At 46.7% G+C, this 19,125-nt stretch overlaps 10 non-coding genes across 10 annotated transcripts; all 10 read right to left on the bottom strand.

The window, feature by feature from the left end:
• Positions 1 to 2,260: 2,260 nt before the first annotated feature.
• trnaq-cug (transfer RNA glutamine (anticodon CUG)) lies at positions 2,261 to 2,332 on the bottom strand. The gene has a single exon. It is a non-coding gene; the product is annotated as a tRNA-Gln (tRNA).
• A 653-nt stretch (positions 2,333 to 2,985) lies between these two features.
• trnaq-uug (transfer RNA glutamine (anticodon UUG)) lies at positions 2,986 to 3,057 on the bottom strand. The gene has a single exon. It is a non-coding gene; the product is annotated as a tRNA-Gln (tRNA).
• Positions 3,058 to 7,242: 4,185 nt separating this feature from the next.
• On the bottom strand, positions 7,243 to 7,314 carry trnaq-cug (transfer RNA glutamine (anticodon CUG)). Its single transcript has one exon. It is a non-coding gene; the product is annotated as a tRNA-Gln (tRNA).
• A 978-nt stretch (positions 7,315 to 8,292) lies between these two features.
• Positions 8,293 to 8,371, bottom strand: trnai-aau (transfer RNA isoleucine (anticodon AAU)). The gene has a single exon. It is a non-coding gene; the product is annotated as a tRNA-Ile (tRNA).
• Positions 8,372 to 8,381: 10 nt separating this feature from the next.
• Positions 8,382 to 8,460, bottom strand: trnai-aau (transfer RNA isoleucine (anticodon AAU)). The gene has a single exon. It is a non-coding gene; the product is annotated as a tRNA-Ile (tRNA).
• A 14-nt stretch (positions 8,461 to 8,474) lies between these two features.
• Positions 8,475 to 8,549, bottom strand: trnai-aau (transfer RNA isoleucine (anticodon AAU)). Its single transcript has one exon. It is a non-coding gene; the product is annotated as a tRNA-Ile (tRNA).
• Positions 8,550 to 8,637: 88 nt separating this feature from the next.
• Positions 8,638 to 8,709, bottom strand: trnap-agg (transfer RNA proline (anticodon AGG)). The gene has a single exon. It is a non-coding gene; the product is annotated as a tRNA-Pro (tRNA).
• A 5,925-nt stretch (positions 8,710 to 14,634) lies between these two features.
• On the bottom strand, positions 14,635 to 14,706 carry trnaq-uug (transfer RNA glutamine (anticodon UUG)). Its single transcript has one exon. It is a non-coding gene; the product is annotated as a tRNA-Gln (tRNA).
• A 124-nt stretch (positions 14,707 to 14,830) lies between these two features.
• On the bottom strand, positions 14,831 to 14,903 carry trnaf-gaa (transfer RNA phenylalanine (anticodon GAA)). The gene has a single exon. It is a non-coding gene; the product is annotated as a tRNA-Phe (tRNA).
• A 762-nt stretch (positions 14,904 to 15,665) lies between these two features.
• trnap-agg (transfer RNA proline (anticodon AGG)) lies at positions 15,666 to 15,737 on the bottom strand. The gene has a single exon. It is a non-coding gene; the product is annotated as a tRNA-Pro (tRNA).
• Between the last annotated feature and the right edge of the window lie 3,388 nt (positions 15,738 to 19,125).

Genomic DNA, 19,125 nt, shown 5'->3' on the forward strand with positions numbered 1-19,125 from the left:
AAGGTGATCAGCTCATCCTTGAGTTGCGCTGGGGTCAGGCAGATCAGACAACAGCACGAGAAAGTAGCCACTATGTCTGATTTCGAAGAAATTGATGGCAAAATTTTGGAAGAAACCGTACAGCAACTAAAAACATCAACCTGCGCCCTTGACGCACTTCCCACATCTTTTTTCAAAAATGTGTTACACAGCTTAGAAGCAGATCTCCTGGAAGTGGTAAATGCCTCACTTCTCTCTGGGAGTTTTCCGACCTCCCTGAAAACTGCTGTCGTCAAGCCCCTCCTGAAAAAGAGCAATCTGGATAAGACCATATTAAACAACTATAGACCGATATCAAATCTTCCTTTCATAGGCAAGATCATTGAAAAAGTTGTCTTCAATCAGCTGAACAAATTCTTAAGCTCGAATGGATACTTTGACCATTTTCAATCTGGTTTCCGACCGCACCACAGTACAGAGGCCGCGCTCATAAAGATAATAAATGATATTCGCTTAAATACTGATACAGGCAAATTATCAGTGCTGGTACTACTCGACCTCAGTGCTGCATTTGACACTGTCGATCACAAAATACTTCTTGACAGGCTGGAAAACTGGGTCGGGCTTTCTGGGATAGTCCTAAAATGGTTCAGGTCATACTTAGGAGGCAGAGGTTATTATGTGAGTATAGGAGACCATAAGTCTGAGTGGACATCCATGACATGCGGAGTCCCTCAAGGCTCAATTCTTGCGCCACTCCTATTCAACCTGTACATGCTCCCAATGAACCAAATAATGAGAAAGAACCAAATGGCTTACCATAGCTATGCAGACGACACACAGCTCTACTTATCCCTATCGCCTAACGATTACAGCCCCATTGACTCCCTTTGCCAATGCATTGATGAAGTAAACAATTGGATGTGCCAAAACTTTCTTCAGTTAAACAAAGACAAAACTGAAGTCATTGCGTTTGGAAACAAAGATGAAGTTCTCAAGGTGAACGCATACCTTCAGTCTAGGGGTCAAACAACTAAAAATCAAGTCAGGAATCTGGGTGTGTCTCTAGAGTCAGACCTTAGTTTCAGTAGTCATGTCAAAGCAATAACTAAATCAGCATATTATCACCTGAAAAATATTGCAAGAATTTGATGCTTTGTTTCCAGTCAAGACTTAGAAAAACTTGTGCATGCTTTCATCACCAGTAGGGTGGATTATTGTAATGGACTTCTCACTGGCCTTCCCAAAAAGACCATAAGACAGTTGCAGCTCATACAGAACGCTGCTGCTAGGATTCTGAGCAGAATCAGAAAATATGAACACATCACACCAGTCCTCAGGTCTTTACACTGGCTGCCAGTTACATTTAGGATTGATTTTAAAGTATTATTACTGGTATATAAATCATTCAATGGCCTAGGATATGCTCAGTGAATATAAACCCAACAGATCACTCAGATCATTTGGATCACATCGGCTAGAAATACCAAGGGTTCACTCTAAGCATGGCGAGTCTGTTTTTAGCTACTATGCCAGCCGCAGCTGGAACCAGCTTCCAGAAGAGATCAGATGTGCTCCTACAGTAGTCACATTCAAATCCAGACTCAAAACACATCTGTTTAACTGTGCATTTACTGAATGAGCACTGTGCCACTGTTCGTCCGACTGTTTGCACTGTATTTTATTTTATGTTTTAATTATTCTGATTTCATTTGATTATTTCTGTATTTTATCTTTTATTCCAAACTGTTTTAATTATTCTGATTTCTTTTGATTATTTTAATTTCTTCTATGTAAAGCACTTTGAATTACCATTGTGTATGAAATGTGCTATATAAATAAACTTGCCTTGCCTTGCCTTGCCTAATAATAGCGGTCGCCGATTGGTCAAAAGTAAGCCACAGGAGCAGAGCCAGGAGAGAAACGCGATTGGTCAAAAGTAAGCCACAGGAGAGAAAGGCGATTGGTCAAAAGTAAGCCACAGGAGAGAAACACGATTGGTCAAAAGTAAGCCACAGGAGAGAACGCGATTGGTCAAAAGTAAGCCACAGCAGAGAAACACGATTGGCTCACGTGGGCTTACTTTGGGCTTACTTTGGCTCAATCGGTAGGAAGCAGTAGGCGCAAGCGAGAGGTAGTGGGATCGATGCCTGCATTCTCCAGTGCTGTCCATCCTTTTTACGCCCCCCTACAAGGGGCACTACCTAGATGAGCTCTTGCGGCTCAGTGCTGCCGAAAAAGTTTTTTCGAACGAGGTACTGCACACATTCCTGGCAATAGCAGGTCCCACCGAGATTTGAACTCGGATCGCTGGATTCAGAGCCCAGAGTGCTAACCATTACACCATGGAACCTTGGCGTGTGTCAAATTTTCCCATGAGCAGCAGGATTTAAGTCATTGAGTCCAGAAGCACGATAGCAAGGATTTAAGTCATTGAGTCCAGAAGTACGATAGCAAGGAGCAAATGAAGCCTTTGCTTTTTAAGCCCATGTTTCCCCAATTCCGACTCGGTTTGAGAGTGCCAATTTCACCGCCACGTCAGCAGTTGCGCATCACCTCTGTTTTTTCTCTCCCTTCCGCAAAGAACCTAAAAAGGTTCCACCGAGATTTGAACTCGGATCGCTGGATTCAAAGCGCAATTTTTTGATTTATTCTACAATTAAAAGGTAGCCAGTGCAAAGTTGCCAGCAGAGAGGAAATGCGTCCTGTTTTTTTGTGGTCATTGGAAATCACGCTGCAGCACCTGCACACGTGCTAGGGATCGCGCATCGTCTTTGTCTTTGAGAGCGATGGACACATTCTCTCCATCATCGAGGGGAATTAGCTCAAATGGTAGAGCGCTTGCTTAGCATGCGAGAGGTAGCAGGATCGATGCCTGCATTCTCCAGGGCTGTCCATCCTTTTTGCGCCCCCCCTTCAAGGGGCACTACCTAGATGAGCTCTTGCGGCTCAGTGCTGCCGAAAAAGTTTTTTTGAACGAGGTACTGCACACATTCCTGGAAAAGCAGGTCCCACCGAGATTTGAACTCGGATCGCTGGATTCAAAGCCCAGAGTGCTAACCATTACACCATGGAACAAACACACCCTGATAGCTGGCTGTCTGAGAGGCAGATAGCGATGAGGCTAGGTGGAATCAGGTAGATAAGAGCTGGCGTTTGGTCAATAGACCGCCTCGACTCAGACGTGGTTCCTCTGCCGAAACCCAGGATTGAACCAGGGACCTTTAGATCTTCAGTCTAACCCTCTCACAACTGAGCTATTTCGGCCAGGTACTTGTGTGGTCTAGCCAGCAGCCATGTCTGGGAGACCGCCAGTCATTTTCGAGAAGAGCAGAGCGAAGGTCCCAGAGAGAAAATGAGTTGCCCGTACGGGGATCGAACCCTTGACCTTGGCACTATTAGCACCACGCTCTAACCAACTGAGCTAACCGGCCTCTCTCTGGCTCATTTTATCCCCAATTTCTCAGAAATATCCTGGTTGCCCTAATCAGACTGAAGAGATTAAAAGCAAAGCCTGATAATGGGCTCGTCCGGGATTTGAACCCGGGACCTCTCGGGATTCAAGAGATTTAAGTCATTGAGTCCAAAAGCACGATAGCAAGGAGCAAATGAAGCCTTTGCTTTTTAAGCCCATGTTTCCCCAATTCCGACTCTGTTTGAGATTGCCAATTTCACTGCCACGTCAGCAGTTGCGCATCACCTCTGCTTTTTCCCACCCTTCCGCAAAGAACCTAAAAAGGTTCTACCGAGATTGGAACTTGGATCGCTGGATTCAAAGCCCAAAGTGCTAACCATTACACCATGGAACCAACACTTCCTGATAGCTGGCTGTCTGAGAGGCAGATAGCGATGAGGCTAGGTGGAATCAGGTAGACTAAAAGAGGCGGACGTGGTTCCTCTGCCGAAACCCGGGATATAAATATCCTGGTTGCCCTAATCAGGCTGAAGAGATTAAAAGCAAAGCCTAATAATGGGCTCGTAATCGCAAAGCCTAATAATCCTTTTTTGTGGTCATTGGAAATCACGCTGCAGGACCTGCACACGAATAATGAGAAGCTTACTTACAGGAGCCTGGTCTGCAACACTGGACCCAGTTGATGTTGCAGGAGCAGAGGCAGCACTTGGCTGGACAGAAGGCTGTGGAGGAGACTGCAGAGGAGGCTGAGCAGGGCGCAGAGGAGGAGACTGCAGAGGGGCTGGGCAGGGCGCAGAGGAGGAGACTGCAGAGGACAGTAGCACGAGCCGGGGCAGGAGCAGGGCCTCTCGAGCCTGCAGTGGCTGGAGCGTAAAAAAACACAACAAAATTATCTTATTGTTTTAGACTTTCACTGCATGACTTTCTCAGCTCTGCTGGACAGCTACTGCGATTACAAGGTTTACTGCAACGCATGTATGATTAGTAGAGAGATGACATGATGATGAAAACATGGAAGGAAGCAGTGAAAATCATCCTGTTTTTCATCCAAGCACCATTAGAAGAAATACAAGAAGAAAAAAAGATGGGATCAGCCAAGTGTGAAGCGAAGCAGACCAAACACTACAACAGCCACTTATTCCAAGGGGAGTGGGGGAAGTGTGAGATGACAAGAATGAGCTTTAGTCAGTGATTACGATAAAAAATGAAATAAAACCTTTTACATACACCTTTAAATGATCTTTTTTCCTTTGAGGATGTTCACTCAAAGAGTGAATGTAGATTGACACCTGAGAAGTGCCATTCCTCTGTGTTGTGAAATAAAATAATATGTCATTTAAAAAATACTGTTTTGTTTTATTTGTAATTGTTTGTAAAATATTGTTTAAGATTTACATACCTTGAGGAAGTTGTTCCTCAGCTTGCGAGGCTACAGTTGCCATCTCCAGGTCATCTTCCTCCTCAAAAAAATCCGTAGCAGCAGAGTCTGTAAAATAACATAAAACACTAAGCACATGTCACCAACACACTTGTATGCGTTAAGTGATACTCACCACATGTAAAGAGCTGTCTCCGGGCTGCGGACTCAGACGCAGGATGTACACGTGGTCCTGCAGCTGTTGAACACGTATTTTCGTTAGACATATATACTGCATAATATATACTGTAATGATTTTAAAGCTTGCAAATCACTTACAGGGTTTGGCTGGAGCCAAAATCTTTTGTGCCAGCTGTGAAGCAAATAAATGCTTCCCCCGCGCCAACAGGGCCTTCACATTGGTCGCCAGCAGTGGCCTGTTCTTAGTGGCAGTAGGTGGAGGAGGAACAGACACAGTGGCAGTGGGCACAGCAGCAGTGAGGACAGATGCAGTGGGCACAGAGGTGGTGGGCACGTGGGCTGGAGCCTGCCTCTTCAGCACGTATGCTTTGAAAAGGGCCATATTGGTGTTAGGCCTGGCCTTTGCCTTCTTCAGGTAGGTGATGAGAGCCTGGGCCTCCTTGCTTGGGTCCTCATACACCTCCTTCATTGACCTACCCTTAAAATCCCCAAACTCCACCATCAGACATCCAGAGTCTCCTGTCCTCTGGGCCTCCTGCAGCATGGCCTGTTTTATATGATACACCTCCACAGCCTCGCCTACCTCCCTGATCTGCGAGGTGTATCTGAGGAACAGGTGTTTGTTGTCCGACAGCGGGTTGTCCCTCTCCTCCTCCCCCAAAATGCTGCTGACCAGATAGCAGGCATACCCCATTGAGTTCTCCAGCAGCCACAGGAAAATCTGACCCTGGTGTTTCCCAAACTGGATCTTGCAGTGAGCCAGAACCAGGAACTGGTCTCCAGGATTCCCTCCATTCTGCCTCACAAAGGCAGTGGCCTCAGCCAGGACCTCCTCCTTACACCTGGCCCTCCCTGCCAACACGATCTTCCTCCTATTGGCCTCCTCAGTTGGCCCCATAAGGAGTCGACCCTCAGACGTTCTTCGTAAAACCGGGTATGCATACATAATCTGAAAGGACACAGGCATAAACAGAACGTTACATAGCTGTCATATTCCAACTGAAAGTATTTTACTACAGCATTTCTTTTTTATGTATTTAATTATTATAATAGTATAATAATTAATGATTATTATTATTATGAGCATAAGCATTATTGTTTTTATACAACTGTGAATCACTTTGAATTGCCTTGTGTACAAATTGTAAATAGTGTGATGAACTTATTAATAAGAAAATCAATAACACTTCTTGGTACAATCTTGCTGGTATCATGCCATACTTAAATCGTTTTGTTTTGTTTAGCTTTTGTGGCAGAGATTACTAAGAAACACCAAATATAACATAAAGGCGTTTATGACAATTCATAATAATATGATCATCAAACAGATCTAAAACTTAAAATGGTATATCAAATCGTTTTGGTATATCTTTTATAACATAGTTGAGAATCATTTGTTGAAACAAAAAAACACTTGTTTTTGCCTATTCATGTCTTTTTAAATATGTATAACATAGTATTTAAAAAGATAACATAAATATGTATACTGGTGTATAACATAGTATAGTATAACATATATGAATTAAACTTTTTTTTTTAAAGGTTTTAGTAAAAATCTTCTTGTGCTCAAAATAATGTAATGAATGACACAAAAAAATACTAAATTAACAACAACAAAAAAATGGTTTAAGGAGGATATAGCTTAATTAGCGGTCGGCTAATTATCTTGACAGTAGTGGCATGTTTTTTACTGTATATCATGGTAAAGTTGCAGGTTCACATGTACAGAAGAAAACGTGTGCTATTACACGCTAGCTAGCTTTATTGGCATGTTTAATTGTCTAAAAACAAACACTGTTTATGAATAAATAATGATCGATTATACAGTCGTGAAGAATAGACTTACCTGTTGCAAAGATTGCAAAGATGACGATAATAATAGCGGTCGCCGATTGGTCAAAAGTAAGCCACAGGAGCAGAGCCAGGAGAGAAACGCGATTGGTCAAAAGTAAGCCACAGGAGAGAAAGGCGATTGGTCAAAAGTAAGCCACAGGAGAGAAACACGATTGGTCAAAAGTAAGCCACAGGAGAGAACGCGATTGGTCAAAAGTAAGCCACAGCAGAGAAACACGATTGGCTCACGTGGGCTTACTTTGGGCTTACTTTGGCTCAATCGGTAGGAAGCAGTAGGCGCAAGCGAGAGGTAGTGGGATCGATGCCTGCATTCTCCAGTGCTGTCCATCCTTTTTACGCCCCCCTACAAGGGGCACTACCTAGATGAGCTCTTGCGGCTCAGTGCTGCCAAAAAAGTTTTTTCGAACGAGGTACTGCACACATTCCTGGCAAAAGCAGGTCCCACCGAGATTTGAACTCGGATCGCTGGATTCAGAGCCCAGAGTGCTAACCATGACACCATGGAACCTTGGCGTGTGTCAACTTTTCCCATGAGCAGCAGAGATTTAAGTCATTGAGTCCAGAAGCACGATAGCAAGGATTTAAGTCATTGAGTCCAGAAGCACGATAGCAAGGAGCAAATGAAGCCTTTGCTTTTTAAGCCCATGTTTCCCCAATTCCGACTCGGTTTGAGAGTGCCAATTTCACCGCCACGTCAGCAGTTGCGCATCACCTCTGTTTTTTCCCTCCCTTCCGCAAAGAACCTATAAAGGTTCCACCGAGATTTGAACTCGGATCGCTGGATTCAAAGCGCAATTTTTTGATTAAATCTACAATTAAAAGGTAGCCAGTGCAAAGTTGCCAGCACAGAGGAAATGCGGCCTCTTTTTTTGTGGTCATTGGAAATCACGCTGCAGCACCTGCACACGTGCTAGGGATCGCGCCTCGTCTTTGTCTTTGAGAGCGATGGACACCTTCGCTCCATCATCGAGGGGAATTAGCTCAAATGGTAGAGCGCTCGCTTAGCATGCGAGAGGTAGCGGGATCGATGCCTGCATTCTCCAGTGCTGTCCATCCTTTTTACGCCCCCCTTCAAGGGGCACTACCTAGATGAGCTCTTGCGGCTCAGTGCTGCCGAAAAAGTTTTTTCGAACGAGGTACTGCACACATTCCTAGCAAATGCAGGTCCCACCGAGATTTGAACTCGGATCGCTGGATTCAAAGCACAGAGTGCTAACCATTACACCATGGAACCAACACACTCTGTTAGCTGGCTGTCTGAGAGGCAGATAGCGATGAGGCTAGGTGGAATCAGGTAGACTAAAAGAGGCGGACGTGGTTCCTCTGCCGAAACCCGGGATTGAACCAGGGACCTTCACATCTTCAGTCAAACTGTCTCCCAACTGAGCTATTTTGGCCAGGTACTTGTATGGTTTAGCCAGCAGTGATGTCTGGGAGACCGCCCGTCATTTTCGAGAAGAGCAGAGCGAAGGTCCCAGAGAGAAAATGAGTGGCCCGTAACGGGGATCGAACCCGCGACCTTGGCGTTATTAGCACCACGCTCTAACCAACTGAGCGAAGGTCCCAGAGAGAAAATGAGTGGCCCGTAACGGGGATCGAACCCGCGACCTTGGCGTTATTAGCACCACGCTCTAACCAACTGAGCGAAGGTCCCAGAGAGAACATGAGTGGCCCGTAACGGGGATCGAACCCGCGACCTTGGCGTTATTAGCACCACGCTCTAACCAACTGAGCTAACCGGCCTCTCTCTGGCACATTTTATCCCCAATTTCTCAGAAATATCCTGGTTGCCCTAATCAGGCTGAAGAGATTAAAAGCAAAGCCTAATAATGGGCTCGTCCGGGATTTGAACCCGGGACCTCTCGCACCCTAAGCGAGAATCATAACCCTAGACCAACGAGCCGATACATACATCCTCCCTGCTGCTGCCGGGCCGCAAACATTTCAGCTTGCATGGCTTAAAGCTCAATTTTTTGATTAAATCTACAATTAAAAGGTAGCCAGTGCAAAGTTTCCAGCACAGAGGAAATGCGGCCTCTTTTTTTGTGGTCATTGGAAATCACGCTGCAGCACCTGCACACGAATAATGAGAAGCTTACTTACAGGAGCCTGGTCTGCAACACTGGACCCAGTTGATGTTGCAGGAGCAGAGGCAGCACTTGGCTGGACAGAAGGCTGTGAAGGAGACTGCAGAGGAGGCTGAACAGGGCGCAGAGGAGGAGACTGCAGAGGAGGCTGGGCAGGGCGCAGAGGAGGAGACTGCAGAGGAGGCTGGGCAGGGCGCAGAGGAGGAGACTGCAGAGGAGGCTGGGCAGGGCGCAGAGGAGGAGACTGCAGAGGAGGCTGGGCAGGGCGCTGCAGTCCTGTGGGTGGCTGTAGTGAGGATGGTCCTGGTGCAGAGGGACAGGGGTTGAAGGCCTTGCTGGAAAGATAGGAGTTGCTCTTTCCAGTGAACAGGAAGCTCTGCAGGCGACTGGGACACCTGGCCAGGGGTCCACAATGCTGGAGGAGCAGGATAAGGGGCAGGAGCAGGGGCAGTAGCACGAGCCGGGGCAGGAGCAGGGCCTCTCGAGCCTGCAGTGGCTGGAGCGTAAAAAAACACAACAAAATTATCTTATTGTTTTAGACTTTCACTGCATGACTTTCTCAGCTCTGCTGGACAGCTACTGCGATTACAAGGTTTACTGCAAAGCATGTATGATTAGTAGAGAGATGACATGATGATGAAAAGATGGAAGGAAGCAGTGAAAATCATCCTGTTTTTCATCCAAGCACCATTAGAAGAAATACAAGAAGAAAAAAAGATGGGATCAGCCAAGTGTGAAGCGAAGCAGACCAAACACTACAACAGCCACTTATTCCAAGGGGAGGGGGGGAAGTGTGAGATGACAAGAATGAGCTTTAGTCAGTGATTACGATAAAAAATGAAATAAAACCTTTTACATACACCTTTAAATGATCTTTTTTCCTTTGAGGATGTTCACTCAAAGAGTGAATGTAGATTGACACCTGAGAAGTGCCATTCCTCTGTGTTGTGAAATAAAATAATATGTCATTTAAAAAATACTGTTTTGTTTTATTTGTAATTGTTTGTAAAATATTGTTCAAGATTTACATACCTTGAGGAAGTTGTTCCTCAGTTTGCGAGGCTACAGTTGCCATCTCCAGGTCATCTTCCTCCTCAAAAAAATCCGTAGCACAGAGTCTGTAAAATAACATGAAACACTAAGCACATGTCACCAACACACTTGTATGCGTTAAGTGATACTCACCACATGTAAAGAGCTGTCTCCGGGCTGCGGACTCAGACGCAGGATGTACACGTGGTCCTGCAGCTGTTGAACACGTATTTTCGTTAGACATATATACTGCATAATATATACTGTAATGATTTTAAAGATTGCAAATCACTTACAGGGTTTGGCTGGAGCCAAAATCTTTTGTGCCAGCTGTGAAGCAAATAAATGCTTCCCCCGCGCCAACAGGGCCTTCACATTGGTCGCCAGCAGTGGCCTGTTCTTAGTGGCAGTAGGTGGAGGAGGAAGAGACACAGTGGCAGTGGGCACAGCAGCAGTGAGGACAGATGCAGTGGGCACAGTGGTGGTGGGCACGTGGGCTGGAGCCTCCCTCTTCAGCACGTATGCTTTGAAAAGGGCCATATTGGTGTTAGGCCTGGCCTTTGCCTTTTTCAGGTAGGTGATGAGAGCCTGGGCCTCCTTGCTTGGGTCCTCATACACCTCCTTCATTGACCTACCCTTAAAATCCCCAAACTCTACCATCAGACATCCAGAGTCTCCTGTCCTCTGGGCCTCCTGCAGCATGGCCTGTTTTATATGATACACCTCCACAGCCTCGCCTACCTCCCTGATCTGCGAGGTGTATCTGAGGAACAGGTGTTTGTTGTCAGACAGCGGGTTGTCCCTCTCCTCCTCCCCCAAAATGCTGCTGACCAGATAGCAGGCATACCCCAGTGAGTTCTCCAGCAGCCACAGGAACCTCTGACCCTGGTGTTTCCCAAACTGGATCTTGCAGTGAGCCAGAACCAGGAACTGGTCTCCAGGATTCCCTCCATTCTGCCTCACAAAGGCAGTGGCCTCAGCCAGGACCTCCTCCTTACACCTGGCCCTCCCTGCCAACACGATCTTCCTCCTATTGGCCTCCTCAGTTGGCCCCATAAGGAGTCGACCCTCAGAGGTTCTTCGTAAAACCGGGTATGCATACATAATCTGAAAGGACACAGGCATAAACAGAACGTTACATAGCTGTCATATTCCAACTGAAAGTATTTTACTACAGCATTTCTTTTTTATGTAATTAATTATTATATTATTATAATAATTAATGATTATTATTATTATGAGCATAAGCATTATTGTTTTTTATACAACTGTGAATCACTTTGAATTGCCTTGTGTACAAATTGTAAATAGTGTGATGAACTTATTAATAAGAAAATAAATAACACTTCTTGGTACAATCTTGCTGGTATCATGCCATGCTTAAATCGTTTTGTTTTGTTTAGCTTTTGTGGCAGAGATTACTAAGAAACACCAAATATAACATAAAGGCGTTTATGACAATTCATAATAATATGATCATCAAACAGATCTAAAACTTAAAATGGTATATCAAATCGTTTTGGTATATCTTTTATAACATAGTTGAGAATCATTTGTTGAAACAAAAAAACACTTGTTTTTGCCTACTCATGTCTTTTTAAATATGTATAACATAGTATTTAAAAAGATAACATAAATATGTATACTGGTGTATAACATAGTATAGTATAACATATATGAATTAAACTTTTTTTTTAAAGGTTTTAGTAAAAATCTTCTTGTGCTCAAAATAATGTAATGAATGACACAAAAAAATACTAAATTAACAACAACAAAAAAATGGTTTAACGAGGATATAGCTTAATTAGCGGTCGGCTAATTATCTTGACAGTAGTGGCATGTTTTTTACTGTATATCATGGTAAAGTTGCAGGTTCACATGTACAGAAGAAAACGTGTGCTATTACACGCTAGCTAGCTTTATTGGCATGTTTAATTGTCTAAAAACAAACACTGTTTATTAATAAATAATGATCGATTATACAGTTGTGAAGAATAGACTTACCTGTTGCAAAGATGACGATAATTACTACTGATGACGACTACTTCCTGCTCAGCTACTGTTCGGACGCTCTCGCTTACTGCTCCGCGCTTTGCTCTATCGCTTTTATATTTCTATATTTTATCTCCTTTTATCACCTAATTTTAACTTCAGCAAATCAGCACGGTGCTCAAACGCTTGGATTACTACAAAAAAAAGCAGAATTATTTTATTCGACCAGCCTCCCACTGAAAGCTTACATTCCGGGGAAGAGAAAACACAACTGCCTACATTCATAAGGATAAGAAAATGCCTCCTCTGGAATCTACTTGCTGCTCCAACTGCCACAGACTTTTACAAAGGATTGCAATTCTTGAAAAAAAGTTAATTGCGGGACCACCAAACCAGACGGAACACACAACAGAGCTTCGTCATGGACGTCCTCAGCATACAGCCGGTGAGTCCCATGAATCTAGTGCTTCTCGACAGGCCATACTGAGTGTAGAGAAACAAGCCGATCGTTTTACTAATCGATGGCACAAACAGGGTGCGAGACCCAAAGGCACTCGAGACATCAGATTGTCACGAGCATCACATATTACTGCAGTAGCATCCTCTACCCCAGATACGGCTCTGACAAGGACTGCAAACACTGGTCTCCTACCACCGCCTATACATCTTGAGAACAGATTTGAAGTATTAATGAATGAGGAATCCCCAAATTTGATGAATGTGATCGCACACAGACAGAATCAGCCAGTAGCTAACACTGATGCTAACTGGGGCTCAAGGTCGAGCAGACAGCGGCACTCAGCTCACAGTGCAGTCGAGCCCAGGACTCTGATAGTGGGCGACTCCGTAATCAGAAACATTAATAGCAGGGATACAACAATGTGCTGCCTTCCACAAGCAACAACTTCTGATGTAAACAGGGAACTTCAGAACATTCTGATGAAACATAAGACTGCAAATCGACTCATCATTCATGTGGGGAAGAATGATATTCATAAAGAGCAGTCGGAACTTCTTAAAAAGGATTTCAATGAACTTTTTGAAACACTTAAAAGACTGAAAGTTCAAACATTCATCAGTGGACCACTCCCAGCAAGAGGAACAAACAGGTTTTCACGGTTGCTTGGGCTTAATACATGGCTGAAAAAACCTGCAATATAAAAGGAGTGAACTGTATTGACAACTTCAATCTTTTCTGGAGTCAGAGGCAACTGTTTCAACAGGATGGCCACCACCCAAACAAACTTGGTTCAAGAGTGCTAAAGGACAATATCTACTTCTCCCTCCGTCATCCTTCTGCAATGTGTGCCAATCCACTCAACCTGAATGGCACACACACACCTGGATACAGTATGAATGACCACAGGATTTCACTTCAGCACCTGAATGGACATGGGGTTGACACATCACACAAGGACAGTGATAACACCACTCAGCCACAACAACCTCTGCTCACGGACACAATCTCAGCTGAGCCCTGCCCACAGAGCTCACCACAGACAGACTGTGACATACCAGCACTGCTCCAAGATACAGCACCCATAGACGACTTTCTGGAAAACAGCCAGGGAAACCAGGACAGCATATTACAGCCTCCAATAACACCAGAGCAAAAATCCCTCTCACCGGAAACATTATCACTCTCTCCAGCATCTCCACTTCTGTGCTTCTCAGAGAAAATGGAACAACTGGTGCATGCTGGAACTAGACTATCCCACTCTTTTGCTGCGAGCCCCCAGATACCAACCAAAAAAACGCCAGGCCCCACAACCACCAAAGCCTGCGGGCCCAGCTCGCCCTCCCCCTCCTCCTGTGAGAGCTCTTCGGCCTCAAATGGTAAATTAGCTCAAATGGTAGAGCGCTTGCTTAGCATGCGAGAGGTAGCGGGATTGATGGCTGCATTCTCCAGGGCTGTCCATCCTTTTTACGCCCCCCCTTCATGGGGCACTACCTAGATGAGCTCTTGCGGCTCAGTGCTGCCGAAAAAGTTTTTTTGAACGAGGTACTGCACACATTCCTGGAAAATCAGGTCCCACAGAGATTTGAACTCGGATCGCTGGATTCAGAGCCAAGAGTGCTAACCATTACACCATGGAACCTTGGCGTGTGTCAACTTTTCCCATGAGCAGCAGAGATTTAAGTCATTGAGTCCAGAAGCACGATAGCAAGGAGAAAATGAAGCCTTTGCTTTATAAGCCCATGTTTCCCCGATTCCGACTCGGTTTGAGAGTTCCAATTTCACCGCCACGTCAGCAGTTGCGCATCACCTCTGTTTTTTCCCTCCCTTCCACAAAGAACCTAAAAAGGTTCCACCAAGATTTGAACTCGGATCGCTGGAGTCAAAGCGCAATTTTTTGATTAAATCTACAATTAAAAGGTAGCCAGTGCAAAGTTGCCAGCACAGAGGAAATGCGGCCTGTTTTTTTGTGGTCATTGGAAATCACGCTGCAGCACCTGCACACGTGCTAGGGATCGCGCCTCGTCTTTGTCTTTGAGAGCGATGGACACCTTCTCTCCATCATTGAGGGGAATTAGCTCAAATGGTAGAGCGCTCGCTTAGCATGCGAGAGGTAGCGGGATTGATTCCTGCATTCTCCAGTGCTGTCCATCCTTTTTACGCCCCCCTTCAAGGGGCACTACCTAGATGAGCTCTTGCGGCTCAGTGCTGCCGAAAATGTTTTTTCGAACGAGGTACTGCACACATTCCTGGCAAATGCAGGTCCCACCGAGATTTGAACTCGGATCGCTGGATTCAAAGCCCAGAGTGCTAACCATTACACCATGGAACAAACACAACCTGATAGCTGGCTGTCTGAAAGGCAGATAGCGATGAGGCTAGGTGGAATCAGGTAGATAAGAGCTGGCGTTTGGTCAATAGACCGCCTCGACTAAGAGAGGCGGACGTGGTTCTTCTGCCGAAACCCGTGATTGAACCAGGGACCTTTAGATCTTCAGTCTAACGCTCTCCCAACTGAGCTATTTCGGCCAAGTACTTGTGCGTCTTTGTCTTTGAGAGCGATGGACACCTCTTCTCCATCATCGAGGGGAATTAGCTCAAATGGTAGAGCGCTCGCTTAGCATGCGATAGGTAGCGGGATCGATGCCTGCATTCTCCAGTGCTGTCCATCCTTTTTACGCCCCCCTACAAGGGGCACTACCTAGATGAGCTCTTGCGGCTCAGTGCTGCCGAAAAAGTTTTTTCGAACGAGGTACTGCACACATTCCTGGCAAAAGCAGGTCCCACCGAGATTTGAACTCGGATCGCTGGATTCAGAGCCCAGAGTGCAAACCATTACACCGTGGAACCTTGGCGTGTGTCAACTTTTCCCATGAGCAGCAGAGATTTAAGTCATTGAGTCCAAAAGCACAATAGCAAGGAGCAAATGAAGCCTTTGCTCTTTAAGCCCATGTTTCCCCCAGTTCCGACTCTGTTTGAGAGTGCCAATTTCACTGCCACGTCAGCAGTTGCGCATCACCTCTGTTTTTTCCCACCCTTCCGCAAAGAACCTGAAAAGGTTCTACCGAGATTGGAACTTGGATCGCTGGATTCAAAGCCCAAAGTGCTAACCATTACACCGTGGAACCAACACTTCCTGATAGCTGGCTGTCTGAGAGGCAGATAGCGATGAGGCTAGGTGGAATCAGGTAGACTAAAAGAGGCGGACGTGGTTCCTCTGCCGAAACCCGGGATATAAATATCCTGGTTGCCCTAATCAGGCTGAAGAGATTAAAAGCAAAGCCTAATAATGGGCTCGTCCGGGATTTGAACCCGGGACCTCTCGCACCCTAAGCGAGAATCATACCCCTAGACCAACGAGCCGAAACATTCATCCTCCTTGCTGCTGCCGGGCCGGAAACATTTCAGCTTCCATGGCTTAAAGCGCAATTTTTTGATTAAATCTACAATTAAAAGGTAGCCGGTGCAAAGTTTCCAGCACAGAGGAAATGCGGCCTCTTTTTTTGTGGTCATTGGAAATCACGCTGCAGGACCTGCACACGAATAATGAGAAGCTTACTTACAGGAGCCTGGTCTGCCACACTGGACCCAGTTGATTTTGCAGGAGCAGAGGCAGCACTTGGCTGGACAGAAGGCTGTGGAGGAGACTGCAGAGGAGGCTGAGCAGGGCGCAGAGGAGGAGACTGCAGAGGAGGCTGGGCAGGGCGCAGAGGAGGAGACTGCAGAGGAGGCTGGGCAGGGCGCAGAGGAGGAGACTGCAGAGGAGGCTGGGCAGGGCTCAGAGGAGGAGACTGCAGAGGAGGCTGGGCAGGGCGCTGCAGTCCTGTGGGTGGCTGTAGTGAGGATGGTCCTGGTGCAGAGGGACAGGGGTTGAAGACCTTGCTGGAAAGATGGGAGTTGCTCTTTCCAGTGGAAGGAAGCTCTGCAGGCGACTGGTACACCTGGCCAGGGGTCCACAATGCTGGAGGAGCAGGATAAGGGGCAGGAGCAGGGGCAGTAGCACGAGCCGGGGCAGGAGCAGGGCCTCTCGAGCCTGCAGTGGCTGGAGAAAAAAGAAAAAACTTACCCAATTACAGGGTTTGGCTGGAGACAAAATCTTTTGTGCCAGCTGTGAAGCAAATAAATGCTTCCCCCGCGCCAACAGGGCCTTCACATTGGTCGCCAGCAGTGGCCTGTTCTTAGTGGCAGTAGGTGGAGGAGGAACAGACACAGTGGCAGTGGGCACAGCAGCAGTGAGGACAGATGCAACGGGCACAGTGGTGGTGGGCACGTGGGCTAGAGCCTGCCTCTTCAGCACGTATGCTTTGAAAAGGGCCATATTGGTGTTAGGCCTGGCCTTTGCCTTCTTCAGGTAGGTGATGAGAGCCTGGGCCTCCTTGCTTGGGTCCTCATACACCTCCTTCATTGACCTACCCTTAAAATCCCCAAACTCCACCATCAGACATCCAGAGTCTCCTGTCCTCTGGGCCTCCTGCAGCATGACCTGTTTTTTTCTGATACACCTCTACAGCCTCGCCTACCTCCCTGATCTGCGAGGTGTATCTGAGGAACAGGTGTTTGTTGTCAGACAGCGGGTTGTCCCTCTCCTCCTCCCCCAAAATGCTGCTGACCAGATAGCAGGCATACCCCAGTGAGTTCTCCAGCAGCCACAGGAACCTCTGACCCTGGTGTTTCCCAAACTGGATCTTGCAGTGAGCCAGAACCAGGAACTGGTCTCCAGGATTCCCTCCATTCTGCCTCACAAAGGCAGTGGCCTCAGCCAGGACCTCCTCCTTACACATGGTAAAGTTGCAGGTTCACATGTACAGAAGAAAACGTGTGCTATTACACGCTAGCTACCTTTATTGACATGTTTAATTGTCCAAAAACAAACACTGTTTATGAATGAATAATGATCGATTATACAGTCGTGAAGAATAGACTTACCTGTTGCAAAGATTGCAAAGATGACGATAATAATAGCGGTCGCCGATTGGTCAAAAGTAAGCCACAGGAGCAGAGCCAGGAGAGAAACGCGATTGGTCAAAAGTAAGCCACAGGAGAGAAAGGCGATTGGTCAAAAGTAAGCCACAGGAGAGAAACACGATTGGTCAAAAGTAAGCCACAGGAGAGAACGCGATTGGTCAAAAGTAACCCACAGCAGAGAAACACGATTTGCTCACGTGGGCTTACTTTGGGCTTACTTTGGCTCAATCGGTAGGAAGCAGTAGGCGCAAGCGAGAGGTAGTGGGATCGATGCCTGCATTCTCCAGTGCTGTCCATCCTTTTTACGCCCCCCTTCAAGGGGCACTACCTAGATGAGCTCTTGCGGCTCAGTGCTGCCGAAAATGTTTTTTCGAACGAGGTACTGCACACATTCCTGGCAAATGCAGGTCCCACCGAGATTTGAACTCGGATCTACAATTAAAAGGTAGCCAGTGATCGCGCCTCGTCTTTGTCTTTGAGAGCGATGGACACCTCCTCTCCATCATCGAGGGGAATTAGCTCAAATGGTAGAGCGCTCGCTTAGCATGCGAGAGGTAGCGGGATCGATGCCTGCATTCTCCAGTGCTGTCCATCCTTTTTACGCCCCCCTTCAAGAGGCACTACCTAGATGAGCTCTTGCGGCTCAGTGCTGCCAAAAAAATTTTTTCGAACGAGGTACTGCACACATTCCTGGCAAAAGCAGGTCCCACCGAGATTTGAACTCGGATCGCTGGATTCAGAGCCAAGAGTGCAAACCATTACACCATGGAACCTTGGCGTGTGTCAACTTTTCCCATGAGCAGCAGAGATTTAAGTCATTGAGTCCAAAAGCACGATAGCAAGGAGCAAATGAAGCCTTTGCTTTTTAAGCCCATGTTTCCCCAATTCCGACTCTGTTTGAGATTGCCAATTTCACTGCCACGTCAGCAGTTGCGCATCACCTCTGCTTTTTCCCACCCTTCCGCAAAGAACCTAAAAAGGTTCTACCGAGATTGGAACTTGGATCGCTGGATTCAAAGCCCAAAGTGCTAACCATTACACCATGGAACCAACACTTCCTGATAGCTGGCTGTCTGAGAGGCAGATAGCGATGAGGCTAGGTGGAATCAGGTAGACTAAAAGAGGCGGACATGGTTCCTCTGCCGAAACCCGGGATATAAATATCCTGGTTGCCCTAATCAGGCTGAAGAGATTAAAAGCAAAGCCTAATAATGGGCTCGTCCGGGATTTGAACCCGGGACCTCTCGCAACCTAAGCGAGAATCATACCCCTATACCAATGAGCCGAAACATACATCCTCCCTGCTGCTGCCGAGCCGCAAACATTTCAGCTTGCATGGCTTAAAGCGCAATTTTTTTATTAAATCTACAATTAAAAGGTAGCCAGTGCAAAGTTTCCAGCACAGAGGAAATGCGGCCTCTTTTTTTGTGGTCATTGGAAATCACGCTGCAGCACCTGCATACGAATAATGAGAAGCTTACTTACAGGAGCCTGGTCTGCAACACTGGACCCAGTTGATGTTGCAGGAGCAGAGGCAGCACTTGGCTGGACAGAAGGCTGTGGAGGAGACTGCAGAGGAGGCTGAACAGGGCGCAGAGGAGGAGACTGCAGAGGAGGCTTGGCAGGGCGCAGAGGAGGAGACTGCAGAGGAGGCTGGGCAGGGCGCAGAGGAGGAGACTGCAGAGGAGGCTGGGCAGGGCGCAGAGGAGGAGACTGCAGAGGAGGCTGGGCAGGGCGCTGCAGTCCTGTGGGTGGCTGTAGTGAGGATGGTCCTGGTGCAGAGGGA

This window comes from Siphateles boraxobius, unplaced genomic scaffold (assembly GCF_051911475.1).
Source record: "Siphateles boraxobius isolate OS27281-9 unplaced genomic scaffold, OSU_SipBor_1 269, whole genome shotgun sequence".
NCBI lineage: Eukaryota > Metazoa > Chordata > Actinopteri > Cypriniformes > Leuciscidae > Siphateles > Siphateles boraxobius.